Source organism: Ovis canadensis, chromosome 7 (genome assembly GCF_042477335.2).
Source record: "Ovis canadensis isolate MfBH-ARS-UI-01 breed Bighorn chromosome 7, ARS-UI_OviCan_v2, whole genome shotgun sequence".
Classification (NCBI taxonomy): Eukaryota; Metazoa; Chordata; class Mammalia; order Artiodactyla; family Bovidae; genus Ovis; species Ovis canadensis.
Genome location: NC_091251.1, coordinates 44,332,182 through 44,347,849, shown reverse-complemented (window position 1 = coordinate 44,347,849; position 15,668 = coordinate 44,332,182). Strand labels below are relative to the sequence as shown.

The 15,668-nt window shown below is 36.9% G+C and overlaps 1 protein-coding gene across 1 annotated transcript in view; it reads right to left on the bottom strand.

The window, feature by feature from the left end:
• Positions 1-15,668, bottom strand: part of SPRED1 (sprouty related EVH1 domain containing 1) — a 124,435-nt gene that overhangs the window by 62,899 nt on the left and 45,868 nt on the right. The window lies entirely within an intron of this gene.

Sequence of the window (15,668 nt, the reverse complement as noted above, 5' to 3'; positions counted from 1 at the left end):
CTAACATTTCTGAAATATATTATAAATAAAATGCTGAAACAAACATGCTTAGCTCAGATACAGTTTCAATTTTTTCCTAACAATTAGAAATCTAAACCACACAAACATACATAAAGAAATGTTTTGTTCTATTAATCCATCAGGCAAATTGGTCTTTTCATGCTTTCTTTTTGGAAAACTATTCTTGAGGTACACCACATTCCAGTTCCATTCAGAATTATTTCCCAATATTCCACAACTATTTTTCACATAAAATCTAAGAAATGTTTCATATAGTAATGTTCTAGATAACTGACATCTACGCATTTTAGTTCTAAAACTTCTAATACAATAACCATTGTATTCTTTCTAAAAGTCAAATATCTTGCCAATTTCTTAGAAAATTACACAGTTTCTTAGAAAATTACACTGAAAATTAAACATGTCTTGGTTATTACAACTATCAACTGAGGTTCAACATAATAATTCTGTGCTACTTAATATCACTGAATGTTCTTTGCCAGTTGTCACTTCTGTTGTTCCTGTCTGAGACCCACTCCTTGCTTTTTTTCTAATTTATATATTGACATTTATTTGACTGAGGTGTATACATATAATCACATACATTAAGTATAAAATTTCACAAATTCTGACAAACATACACATCTACACAACCAACATCAAGATATAGAACATTTTCATGACTCCAGAAAATTCCCTGAGGCCTCCTGCCCATCAAATAGGTAACCAAGGTAACCACTGTTATACATGGTTTCCAGTATATACATTAGTTTTGCCTGCTCTGGGCCTTCTTATGTATGGAATCAGAGTCACCACTTGTATCCTCCCTTTCTATCTGACTTCTTTCACTTATTCTGTTGTCATATTAGGGCTTCATTCTCTGTTAACACTAAGCAGTCAGTCCTTTCACTGAATAAGTAAATATGCATCACAATTCATGTATTCTTTCTTACGCTGATAGGCATTTGAAATGTTCCGAGGTGTTGGCTATTATGAATAAGGCTCTTATAAACTTTCTTATATGTTTTTTGTAGACATGTTTTCATTCTCTTGAATAATTACCTAGGGATGGAATTGATGAGTCATAGGGGAGTATATGTAACTATATAAGAAACTGTTTTCCAAGGTGACTGGACTGTTACATTCCTATCAACAATATAGTTTCAGTTACTCCACATCTGTGCCAACGTTTGGTATTTTCAACTTTTTAAACTGTACTCACTGTAGTAAGTATAAAGTGGTAACCCACTATGATTTTAATATATATTTTCCATGATGAATGCATGACATTGTACATTTTTTTCATATGCTGGCTAGCCATTTGTATGCCTTCTTTTCAAGTCACTTATTTTGTATTATGTTGTCTTTTATTACTGATTTTTAGAAGTTCTTCATATTTCATAATACAAGTAGTTTTCTGTCAGAGAGTTGTATTCTTTTAAAGTTGCACAGTGTTGATTGAGTAAGTCTAAAGTCAAACTTAAGCTGGATCCTAGCTCAGCATCTTACCTATATGTCCTTGAGAGAATTACAATAGCCACCTTTAATAAACTAAAACAAAACCTAACACCTAATAAACACCATGTATTATTGTGCTTAGTCGCTCAGTAGTGTGAGACTCTGTGTAATCGTTTTAAGTTTATTATTAGTACCACAACAAAGATTTTAAAATTGAAGTATTTGTCATACTGGTAATTCAAAGCCAGGTAGGAGGTGGGGAAAAAAAATTGCAAATTCAAACATAACTCTATTAATTACCAGGGTCAAAATAATTCTTTGCAAAGAAATTCTAAAAGTCTTTAAATTTACATATGACCATTCTAAGCTTTTCATGATTCAGTTATTTACAGGCTCTGATTCCTATCTGGGCTCAACTGTTAACAATCTTCCATTCAGAGAACTGGCCAGAGGAGGTATGGGCACATAAAGACCGGACTGAATTAGGCCACTAATTCTAATGCTCCTCATGGGCTGAGCGGGAACAAGTACCATCCCAAGAAGCTCGGCGGGATAGAAGTAATAATAAATGAAGGTTATCTGGTTAACCAAGAATTTAATCTAAGGATATCACAGAAACATAGCACATTATCTTAGACATATTTGGTTCAAATTAAATATTTGTGAATATAACTCATGCATTTAAAGCTCAGCACATTTGAGGTTCAGTGAAGTTACAAATTCACAAGGTGGAACTCGGATCAAAACCGAAATTCAAGTTCCCAATAATCATTTAAGTGTTTATTTCACTACAGGATCCTGACTCTTTCTTCTCACCTGATTATGTAGTAAACTGGAAACTGAGAATTTTATACTAGATTCTGCAAGACTGGAGAAACCTAAGGAGTAAAATAACCCAACTGAGAAGATCAGAGTGTATTTTAACTTCAGAGTGCAGAAGCAGTTATCCTCTTCAGAGCACAGACTTATTTTTTATCATCTATGATTATTACTAATTCTCATTTGCAATCTGTACAATGCTTCTTAGTGTACTTTATATTTTAAAAATATAAAACTATAAGATTATTAGAAAATACATAAAAACACTGCCAGTTATTTTAGGATGGTAAAATTAAGTATTTTCCTTTCATTTCTTAGTTTCTCCAAAAATTATCGTATATTTAGGTTCAGTCACTCAGTCATGTCTGACTCTTTGCAACCCCAAGAACCGCAGCATGCCAGGCCTCCCTGTCCATCACCAACTCCCAGAGTCCACCCAAATGCATGTCCATTGAGTCAGTGATGCTATCCAACCATCTCATCCTCTGTCGTCCCGTTCTCCTCCTGCCCTCAATCTTTTCCAGCATCTGGGTCTTTTCAAATGAGTCAGCTCTTTGCATCACATGGCTAAAGTATTGGAGTTTCAGCTTCAGTATCAGTCCTTCCAATGAACACCCAGGACTGATCTCATTTAGGATGGACTGGTTGGATCTCCTTGCAGTCCAAGGGACTCTCAAGAGTCTTCTCCAACACCAAAGTTCAAAAGCATCAATTCTTCAGTGCTCAGCTTTCTTTATAGTCCAACTCTCACATCCATACATGACCACTGGAAAAACCATAGCCCTGACTAGATGGACCTTTGTTGGCAAAGTAATGTCTCTGCTTTTGAATATGCTGTCTAGGTTGGTCATAACTTTCCTTCCAAGGAGTAAGTTTCTTTTAATTTCATGGCTGCAGTCACCATCTGCAGTGATTTTGGAGCCCAAAAAATAAAGTGTGACACTGTTTCCACTGTTTCCCCATCTTGTTGCCATGAAGTGATGGGACCAGATGCCATGGTCTTCGTTTTCTGAATGTTGAACTTTAAGCCAACTTTTTCACTCTCTTCTTTCACTTTCATCAAGAGGCTCTTTAGCTCTTCTTCATTTTCTGCCATAAGGGTGTTGTCATCTGCATATCTGAGGTTATTGATATTTCTCCTGGCAATCTTGATTCCAGCTTGTGCTTCTTCCAGTCCAGCATTTCTCATGATGTACTGTGCATAGAAGTTAAATAAGCAGGGTGACAATATACAGCCTTCACGTACTCCTTTTCCTATTTGGAACCAGTCTGTTGTTCCATGTCTATTTCTAACTGTTGCTTCCTGACCTGCATAAGTTTTCTCAAGAGGCAGGTCAGGTGGTCTGGTATTCCCATCTCTTTCAGAATTTTCCACAGTTTATTGTGATCCACACAGTCAAAGGCTTTGGCATAGTCAATAAAGCAGAAATAGATGTTTTTCTGGAACTCTCTTGCTTTTTCCATGATCCAGCAGATATTGGTAATTTGATCTCTGCTTCCTCTGCCTTTTCTAAAACCAGCTTGAACATCTGGAAGTTCACGGTTCATGTATTGCCGAAGCCTGGCTTGGAGAATTTTGAGCATTACTTTACTAGCGTGTGAGATGAGCGCAAATGGGCGCTAGTTTGAGCATTCTTTGGCACTGGAATGAAAACTGACATCTTCCAGTCCTGCGGCCACTGCTGAGTTTTCCAAATTTGCTGGCATATTGAGTGCAGCACTTTCACAGCATCATCTTTCAGGATTTGAAATAGCTCAATTGGAATTCCATCACCTCCACTAGCTTTGTTCGTAGTGATGCTTTCTAAGGCCCACTTGACTTCACATTCCAAGATGTCTGGCTCTAGGTGAGTGATCACACCATTGTGCTTATCTGGGTCATGAAGATCTTTTTTGTACAGTTCTTCTGTGTATTCTTGCTACCTCTTCTTAGTATCTTCTGCTTCTGTCAGGTCCATACCATTTCTGTCCTTTATGGAGCCCATCTTTGCATGAAATGTTCCCTTGGTATCTAATTTTCTTGAAGAGATCTCTAGTCTTTCCCGTTCTATTGTTTTCCTCTATTTCTTTGCATTGATCGCTAAGGAAGGCTTTCTTATCTCTCCTTGCTATTCTCTGGAACTCTGCATTCAAATGGGTAAAACTTTCTTCTTCTCCTTTGCTTTTCATTTCTCTTCTTTTCACAGCTACTTGGAAGGCCTCCTCATACAGCCATTTTGCTTTTTTGCATTTCTTTTTCTTGGGGATAGTCTTGATCCCTGTTTCCTGTACAATGTCACGAACCTCTGTCCAGAGTTCATCAGGCACTCTATCAGATCTAGTCCCTTAAATCTTTAATTAATATTGATAAAAGTAATTTAAATAAATTAAAAACTCACATTTTAACTATATCTTGGCTTTACTCAAAATACTGTAAAAATTTTAGAATGCCACTTATAAGTTTAAGGATAAGTTTTAAACAAAAGAATTCCTGACATAATTCCCCTCACTATTTCCAATTTGTTTTTGTTTTATCAAAGTGCCACCTAAAAGAGATGTGTTGCCCTTTCTAGGAAAGTTAGATAAAATAAACTTCCATTACTGAAAGAATAAGGTTGCCTGATTCATAGTTTACCTTAATACAACAAAGAGGTTTTAAAGCTGGCTAATAACTTACATAAACTTTTTTTTGAATCTCATGTTTTCAACCATACCAAATAAATAACTGTCTCCCTTAGTAATTCAAGTTGATCATTCTAACTTTAAAGTACTCCAGAAGCTTATGTAAATAAATTTGTATTTCCTATACAAACATCAGCTTATAAGTTAACAGCTCAGCTTTCAAGTTTAAGACCTAAGACTAGAATACTTAACACAAAAATTTTCAAGCTGTTTAGTAAATGTTGGGGCAGTGGGCGGGGGCGGGGGCGGGGAATTGATAGACCTTCCCAGGTGCCACAGTTAAATCTTTTCACCTGTGCTTTTAATCGCATAACCTCCTTGCTTTCAAATGTCATCTTCTTTTCCCACATAAAATCACTAACTCTTTTGTTTCAAATATGCAACCACTTCCAAAGACAGTGGCATCTTTCACAAACTTAATCATACTCTGCATTGTAGCATATAAAAATCTGTTTGTAGTCCACTCCTTAGATAAATGTGATTTAAGAGCAAGGAACGAAATCAGTCTCCTATTTAAAATAACAATAAATGCTTTTGGGTTTTTTTGGTCACGAAAACAATAGATGCCCACTCTAGTAAATGTGGAAAATAAAGAAAAATAGTATTTGCCATCATGGAATTAAAATTCTAGCATTTGTTGGGTTTTTACTCTCTCTGGTATCATATTTGCAATCTGTTAGTCTCTTGAGACAACAGCTGCTACTTGACAATATACTCTTATTGTCGAAATCTCAGAATTTCATTCTGGATCTTCTTTAAAACAGTTGAAAAGCATTTCTTCCCACTGATTTATCTAAAAAGTTGAAGAGGATGTGGAGAAAAGGAACCCCTGTATACTGCTCGTAGGGATGTAAACTGGTGCAGCCACTATAGAAACTAGTATGGAGGTTCCTCAAAAAACTAAAAATAGAACTACCATATAATCCATTCCTGGGTATATACCTGGAAAAATGAATACACTAATTTGAAAAAATACATGTACCTCAATGATCACAGCAGCAGTATTTACAATAGCCAAGGCCCAGAAGCAACCCAACTGTGCCCATCAACAATACAACCAGATTAAGAAGAGACAGTGTGTGCATATAATATATGTAGCATATATACACTTCTCAGGTGGCACTTTATCACTAAGAATCAGCCTGCCAGTGCAGGAGACACAAGAATGATGGATTTGATCCCGAGGTCAGAAAGACCCCCTGGAGTAGGAAATGCAACTCACTGCAGTATTCTTACCTAGAAAATGTCATAGACAGAGAAACCTGATGGCAGTCCATGGGAATAGGACATGATGGAGCAACTGAGTGTTCATGCACGCACACACACACACATATTATATATAAAAAAGACTATAACTCAGTCATAAAATAGTAAAATAATGCCATCTGCAGCAGACTCACAGATACAGAAAACAAACTTGTGGTTATCAAAGGGGAGAGGGAAGGACAAATTAGGGTATAGGATTAACAGATACAAACTACTATATGTAAAACAAATAAGCAACAAGGATATACTGAATAGTGCAGGGACTTATACACATTACCATGTAATAATCTATATGAAATATAATCTACAAAAACACTGAATCACTACACTGTATATCTGAAACTAACATAGTATTACTGAACTACATGTCAATTAGGAACTTCCCTAGTGGTCCAGTAATTAAGATGCCACATTGCACCAAAGGGGGCATTGGTTTGATCCCTGGTTGGGGAACTAAGATCCCGCATGCCACATGGCTTAGGAAAAAATACAAAAATAAACAAACGAAAAAACCCCAAAACAAAAACAAAGCAAACAAAATATGTCAATTTAAAAAAAGCTTGCTGTTTCAAAACCAAATAAATAAAAAGTCAAATATGACAACAACTATTTAATATTACTTTCCAAAATGGCTAAAAACTAAAGTTCTATTTATTTGTCCCTTTGGTACTGGACTACATAATAACCACTTTTCAACTCAAGTTTTCATTCTAATGAAATGAAGATACTCATGTAATAAATTGATTGGTTTCCCTTATCTCATGCAAAATCTAAACTGTATCTCAACCATTAATTTCTGATCTTATTTGAATAACTACATCAAATATATCCTTCACTCACAGGAGGGGAATTGGACAATTAGTACAGAAGTCTAAGTGAGAGGTAATGTTGAACTGAACTAAGATGATGACAACAGACAAAAGAGGAATGGACTGATTTGCGGGGTGGGGGTCTATTTTGGAAGAAAAGCCAAAAAGATCTGTTGATGTGGTTATAACTACAAAGCAAGTATTCTAAACTATCTCTAATTAGATAATTATCTGTAATTCTTAACAGTCATCAGCTTTATTATCTAGTATTTATTATTTCAATAAAGCAAAAGATGATCAAACGAAGATAAACTTTGCTTCAGTTGTATTGATCCATGTAGTTTCTTTTGAAATAGCAGTATCATATTATATATGATCCAGAATAATTCTTAAGTTATACTTTATTACGTTTTGTGAATAAATACATATTATGACTGAATTTTCAAATGCAAATTGGTAATTTTTAAAATCAAATAAAGAGTACAGTTATAGAAGAATTTTTAAGTCTAAAACAGCCTCCCTGGTGGCTCCCACCTGGGAACCCACTTGCCAAGAACCCACCAGCCAATGCAAGAGACACAGGTTCTATCCATGGTTCAGGAATATCTCCTGGAGAATGAAATGGCAACCCACTCCAGTATTCTTGCCTGGAAAATCCCATGGACAAAGGACCCTGGCAGGCAACTGTCCGTGGGGTGGCAAAAAAGTTAGACACAACTTGGTGACTAAAAAACAATAGTCTAATACACAAGATGACCTTTTTCAGTTTCTTTTCTTCCTCGCAGAATCCTCTAGCTTTCTGATTACCAAGCTATTTATATGATATACTCACTCAACTACCCCCTCTTGCTCTCTTCATTCGTTCTGTATTATCGCAATTGTCAACTCGGTTGTCCTTTTCTGTTGATTTGCATAAATGCTTCATATCATATATACTAATCATTTGCCAGTTATGTGAATTACATATATCTTCTTCCAAACTATGGCTTCTATTATTTTTTAATGTCCTTGGAAGAATGAAACTTTTATCTTACCATGGTAAAACATTTCTTTCTTTAATGATCTGTGCTGACTACTTTTTGCAAGATCTCATACATACCTATTTTCAAGCTTTTTACAACCAATTAAGAGGTAAAACTTTGTTTTCTTTTTAAAGTCATTTTAGCAAACAGAATATTCTATTTTCTGTGACAGTAAGAAAGTCCCTAAAATTACCCATCTCTGGCAGAGCAAGTATTCCTGTTATTCACTGAATTAGAGCACACATTCTTTTCCACTATCCAGAAGTTAAATCCAAATTGGTTTTTGTTTCTCAGCTATATATGACCTTGTTTCCACTAGGAACAGCTACCAGGTCTTCATAGCTGCTGCACAGGGTTGGTGAATTGCAATCTATTTTCATTAGTTTTTTTTTTTTATATAGAGGCCATCCTGGTTTAGTGTGGATTTGTTCCAGATAATTTCTCCATCCCAAATTTCTGTAAGCTTAACCCAACTTCCTACCTTTTCATGCTTTAAAACTTGTAAATGCACATTTTAAAAAAATTTCACTGATATATTTAACATTACTTTAAACAGTTTTCAATTATACCTTCACCAAAAAAACTGACCACTTACTACAACAATGTTGCCAATACACATTATTTACACCCTGATCTAAGAAGCTTCCTACCAAAGGAGGAGGAGAATGTTCAATATTTACACAGCTTCAAAATGCAGGAAAAAAATATAGCAAAGAGAGACTATGGGCAGAGAAAATACCTAGGAAGTTATTATAATGAACTTTATACAATAAAGTTATCTTAATAAATATAAATAGTTATATGGACATATCAGTTTCTATCACACTGTCACAACGCATACCCACCTGTAAGGGAAGCTAAGAAAGGTAGTATTCCAGTCCACTACAGATCCATCTAAAGTATTCCAGTCCACTATGGACCTGTGAAAGTGCTGCATGCAATATGTCAGCAAATTTGGAAAACTCAGCAGTGGCCACAGGACTGGAAAAGGTCACTTTTTATTCCAATCCCAAAGAAAGGGAATGCCAAAGAATGTTCAAACTACCGCACAACTGCACTCATCTCACATGCTAGCAAAGTAATGCTCAAAATTCTCCAAGCTAGGCTTCAACAGTATGTGAACTGTGAGATTACAGATGTTCAAGCTGGATTTAGAAAAGGCAGAGGAACCAGAGATCAAATTGCCAACATCCACTGGATCATTGAAAAACCAAGAGAATACCAAAAAGAAAAAAAAAAATCTACTTCTGCTTCACTGACTATGCCAAAGCCTTTGACTGTGTGGATCACAACAAATTGTGGAAAATTCTTAAAGAGATGGGAACATCAGATCACCTTACCTGCCTCCTGAGAAATCTGTATGCAAGTCAAGAAGCAATAATTAGAACCGGACATGAAACAACAGACTGGTTCCAAACTGGGAAAGGAGTATGCCAAGGCTGTATGCTGCCACTCTGCTTATTTAACTTATATGCAGAGTACATCATGAGAAATGCCTGGCTAGATGAAGCACAAGCTGGAATTCAGATTGCTGGGAGAAATATCAATAACCTCAGATACTCAGATGATACCACCCATATAGCAGAAAGTGAAGAGGAACTAAAGAGCCTTTGATGAAGGTGAAAAAGCAGAGTGGAAAAGCTGGCTTAAAACAACATTCAAAACCCCACAAAGATCATGGCATCCATCCAGTCCCATCACTTCACAGCAAATACATGGGGAAACAATGGAAAATGACAGACTTTACCTTTGGGGGGCTTCAAAAATCACTGCAGATGGTGACTGCAGTCATGAAATTAAAAGATGCTTGCTCCTTGGAAGAAAAGTTACGACCAACCTAGACAGCATATTAAAAGGTAGAGACATTACTTTGCCGACAAAGGTCTTTCTAGTCAAAGCTATGGTTTTTCCAATAGTCATGTATGGATGCGAGAGTTGGACTATAAAGAAAGCTGAGCGCCAAAGAATCAATGCTTTTGATGGTGTTGGAGAAGACTCTTGAGAGTCCCTTGGACTGCAAGGAGATCATACCAGTTCATCCTAAAGGAAATGAGTCCTGAATGTTCATTAGAAGGACTGATGCTGAAGCTAAAACTCTGACACTTTGGCCACCTGATACGAAGAACTGAGTCATTGGGAAAGACCCTGATGCAAGGAAAGACTGAAGGCAGAAGCGGACATGGGAGAATGAGATGGTTGCATGGCATCGCCGATGGACATGAGTTTGAGCAGGCTCCAGGAGCTGGTGAAAGACAGGGAAGCCTGGTGTGCTGCAGTCCATGGGGTCACAAAGAGTCAGACACGACTGAGTGACTGGACTGAACTGAACTGAATGGACCCATCTAAAAACTGGGGACAATATTACTAAATATATAAAGGCATACCTAGCAATCTCTGGCAGAAAATAAAATAAACAAAAATAAATAAAGACTTAAAACCTTAGAATCAAACTGCTCTCAACATAAGAGTCTGGAGGTGGTTGGATGGGACAGGAGAGGGAAAGAAAGGAAAGAGGAAAGGGAAAGAAAGGTACTGTGGGCTGTCGTCTACAGGACTGCACAGAGTCAGACACGACTGAAGTGACTTAGCAGCAGCAGCAGAAATGTTTTAAGCTTCAGAACAATCAGCGATAACATTATAAATGACCAACAGGCAATTAGAAATGTATATAAATTTAGTAACAAGGTCTGAGAAAAAGCCAGAGCTCTACAAGTCTTTTTGTTCTGTATAGTAACGGTTCTTAAATTAGGAGACCAGAGTAATTACTGATGCTACTGAAATTGTGATTAAAGCTACATAATTCCCATGAAGAAAATACATAAATGGCTAAAAGCTCACATTTGAACACAATTTTGGTGATTCACAGTTCCTTCCAAGAGATTCGCAAACCTGAGATTAAGAATACTTAATCTCTAGGACAAAGCTGCTCTGCAATTGGTTTTTAAGATCCTGTAATTTACAGATTTATCAAGATGATATTTCCTTTCAAATATGTTATCTGAATGCTGGTTATGTAGGGTTATATCTCATTCTCTTAAGTATACCACAAAATTATACTTCCAAGGGAACAAAATATGTTAAGCAATATTCAGAAAACGAAAATGAAACAAACATAAAAGCGATTAAAGTAGAAAAAAGAGGCAGAAGAGAAGGTCAGAATCACAGATTTGAAAATGGTACACTGCTTGGCTTTGAACATGGAAGAGGGGTCATGAGACAATACAAGCCTCGAAAAGCTGGAAATGGCAAGGAAATGAATTCTGTCCTAGATTTTTCTGAAGCTTAATTCTTGCCTAGATTTTCCAAAATGAATGCAGCCCTGTCAATAACTTGATTTTAGCCCAGTGAGAGCCAGTTGGATTTCTGACCTTCAGACTACAATAAACTTGTGTTATTTTAAGTCACTAAGTTTGTGTTGATTTGTTACAGAACCAACAAGAAACAATAAGAAGGTGAGGGAAAAATCTTCTTGAGGATAAAGCAATCCATACCCAGGAGGCAAAGATAACTCTTTTCCATCTCTAACTATAACTGTACCAAAACAAAATGGCCAAGAAACTCCACAAAGAACAACAACAAAGAGAAGATACTTAGCATTCCTTAAGTAAGATTTGTTCACGACAGTAAGAGTTTAGAGGGATATTTGCAGTGACAAATATCAATAGCCTATATTCTCCACTGTATATTTTAAGTAAACATTATCATCCAAATATTAAATATTGTGACATAGACTGGGTACAAGAGAAAAAGGAAGCATTTAATAGAAGGATTTTATCATATAGCACTTCACAGTGTAGTCAGTAACTTGTTTTCTTAGCTAACTATAAAGCAGATGATATTCAGAAGATAACCACATTAGTACTCATTCATCTATTCACTTATCCAGCGAGCATTTATTTATATGTTTCACACATAAACACAATTTAAAGTTATGCTTATTTCCTTACAGAAACTCCTAAGTTAGCAGACAAGGATATGTTAGCAAAGATGGGGAGTACGTGGTAAGAAATAACTAATTTTCATATCCAATGTGGATTTTGAATAGCAGTATCATCAGATAGAAAAAGGCAAAGTACACACGATGGAGGGCATGAAGAGAATGACACGAGTAATGTCATATTCAAGGACCAATATTAAGTTCAAAAGAGGATGGCACGCAAAAGCAGAAGAAAGGTAAGAAATAAAATGAATGCAATCCCAAAGAAAGGCAATACCCCAAAATGCTCAAACTACCAAACAATTGCACTCATCTCACATGCTAGTAAAGGAATGCTCAAAATTCTCCAAGCCAGGCTTCAGCAATACGTGAACCATGAACTTCCAGATGTTCAAGATGGTTTTGGAAAAGGCAGAGGAACCAGGGATGTTTAATTGCCAACAACCACTGGATCATCAAAAAGGCAAGAGAATTCCAGAATTCTATATCTGCTTTGACTATGCCAAAGCCTTTGACTGTGTGGATCACAATAAACTGTGGAAAATTCTGAAAGAGATGGGAATATCAGACCACCTGACCTGCCTCTTGAGAAACCTGTATGCAGGTCAGGAAGCAACAGTTAGAACTGGACATGGAACAACAGACTGGTTCCAAATAGGAAAAGGAGTACATCAAGGCTGTATACTGTCACCCTACTTATTTAATTTAAATGCAGAATACATCATGAGTAACGCTGGGCTGGAGGACGCACAAGCTGTACTAAAGATTGCTGGGAGAAATATCAATAACCTCAGATATGCAGATGACACCACCCTTATGGCAGAAAGTGAAGAGGAACTAAAAAGCCTCTTGATGAAAGTGAGAGGAGAGTGAAAAAGTTGGCTTAAAGTTCAACATTCAGAAAACGAAGACCATGGCATCTGGTCCCATCACTTCATGGCAACAAAATGGGGAAACAGTGGAAACAGTGGCGGACTTTACTTTTCTGGAATCCAAAAGTCACTGTAGATGGGCACTGCAGCCATGAAATTAAAAGACGCTCACTCCTTGGAAAGAAAGTTATGACCAACCTAGACAGCATATTCAAAAGCAGAGACATTACTTTGCCAACAAAGGTCCATCTAGTCAAGGCTATGGTTTTTCCAGTGGTCATGTATGGATGTGACAGTTGGACTATAAAGAAAGCTGAGCACTGAAGAATTGATGCTTTTGAACTTTGGTGGTGGAGAAGACTCTTGAGAGTCCCTTGGACTGCAAGGAGATCCAACCAGTCCATCCTAAAGGAGATCAGTCCTGGGTGTTCATTGGAAGGACTGATGCTAAAGCTGAAAACTCCAATACTTTGGCCACCTGATGCAAAGAGCTAACTCACTGGAAAAGACCCTGATGCTGGGAAAGATTGAGGGCAGGAAGAGAAGGGGATGACAGAGGATGAGATGGTTGGATGGCATCACCGACTCAATGGACATGGGTTTGGGTGGACTGCGGGAGTTGGTGATGGACAGGGAGGCCTAGCGTGCTGCAGTTTATGGGGTCACAAATAGTTGGACACGACTGAGCGACTGAACTGAACTGAACTAACTAACCAGACCTTACTGTATCAAGTCTTGCACATCATGCACAAAGTTAGTACTCTATTACAATGAAGAGACCACAGGGTGAAAAAAGCAAAGGAGTAGAATACTCTGATTTGTGTTTTTAGCAGAACTTTTACTGCATCAACCTCAATGAGATGGGTTATTTCTTCATTTTACAGATATGGAAATTAAGGAATCATATTAAAAAGACAAAGGTCTTGAAACACTCCTTTTTTATCAGCAACTTTAAAAACCATGTTATAATTTCCCACATAGTAATCATCAATCTGAAGCAACCCCATGGCAGTTAATAACACTGTGTTTTAATAGTAAGTCAGATTTCCTAAATTCCAAAGACAGTTGTGTCATTTAAAAGTTATAATCTTGAACAAATCACTTAGCTTTCTGTACCTCCATTTTCCTGGTCTGTAAACTGCATCTATGGCAGGGTTTGAGAACTAAATGAGGAAATGTGTGCAAAATGCTTAGTTAGTGCTGTGCCTGGCTCATAGTTGTAGTGAAGTGGCTCAGTGTTGTCTGACTCTTTGCGACCCCGTGGACTGTAGCTACCAGGCTCCTCCGTCCATGGGATTTTCCAGGCAAGAGTACTGGAGTAGGTTGCCATTTCCCTCTCCAGGGGATCTTCCCAACCCAGGGATCAAACCCGGATATCCCACCTTGTAGGCAGACGCTTTACTGTCTGAGCCACCAGGGAAATCCATAGTTAGGTGCTCAATAAATGTTACTTCTATAATGACTTAATATATTAAACTAACTTTATGATGTTCCAATATCTGTGTTCTGAAATGGTCTAAATTTGTTTCATTCTGTAGTGTTATTTAGCAAACCCAGGAGACACCCCCCTTCAGAACTTTTTTCTTTGAGTAAAAACACTTAAGTATCAGTTATCTAAATCTTCCACGTACTGCTTACATAATGGAAATCTTCCACGTACTGCTTACATAATGGAAGCATTTACATCTAACAAAGTCATAGGAATCTGGGAAGCCTTACACAGGAATGAAAAATAAAACTAAAATCTGAAGGATATACACAAAGGTATTCAGAAAATATTCTTTTAAAATCAACCATTCTAGGTTCTGCTAAACAGTTATCATCAACCTGCCAAAGTAGTTTAAAACACCAACACTTAGTATGCCCCTGCCTTCTGGCATGACTACTTCCATTCCTCTGACTCCTTGATTACCAGCACTGATACTATCATTTCATTTTTGGAAATTGTCTATGAAAGAAGAGCTGAACCATAAATAAAAGTATTCACTGTCAGAAATCAGAATGTAGAAAGCAGGGAACCAAAATTAATACCAGAGTTCATAATGAGATAAAAGTATTATAATAAAATATGGTAAATTTAAAAATAGTATTGTAGTAGAAAAGACTTAAGATTCAGAGGCCATTAAAAAAATAAATTCAACTATACAAACATTCCTGCACAGTAAAAATACCATAAAGTTTATTTTTGAAAAAGGGTAACAAATTGAGGGGGGAAATGTACAACAATATGTATTAGTCTTCTATTGCTGCTGTAACAAATTACTGAAAACTTAGTGACTTGAAACAACACAGATGTATGCACTTCTAAGATCTGAAGTCCAAAGGGCTTCACAAGGCTAAAATCAAGGTGCTGGCACTGTTGCAATCCTTTTAGGGAGTCATGGAAGAGAATGGGTTTCCTCGTCATTTCCAAATCCTACAAGTAATCCACATTCCCTGATTTGTGGCCTTCTACAATCTTCAATGCCAGGAACATTTCTGTCTTTGAATCTTCTTCTAAAATCACATCTTTCTCTGACTGTAGTCCCATGGACAGGAAAGGTTCTCTACTTTTAAGGATTTGTGTGATTAGTCTGAGCCCGTCCAGATAATCCAGGATAATCAACCCATATCAAAGTTCATAACCTTAATCACATCTGCAAAGTCCTAACACATTCACAGGTTCTAAGGATTAGGGTGAGGACAACTTTGAAGTACGGGGGCTTAGGAGTGTGAGGGGAGGATCAACACATTATTCTGTCTAACACAAACAACAGACAATAAAGCACAGTATTTATTTCCTTAAAAATAACTTCAAAATCAGAAAGAGAAAAACCAACAATCC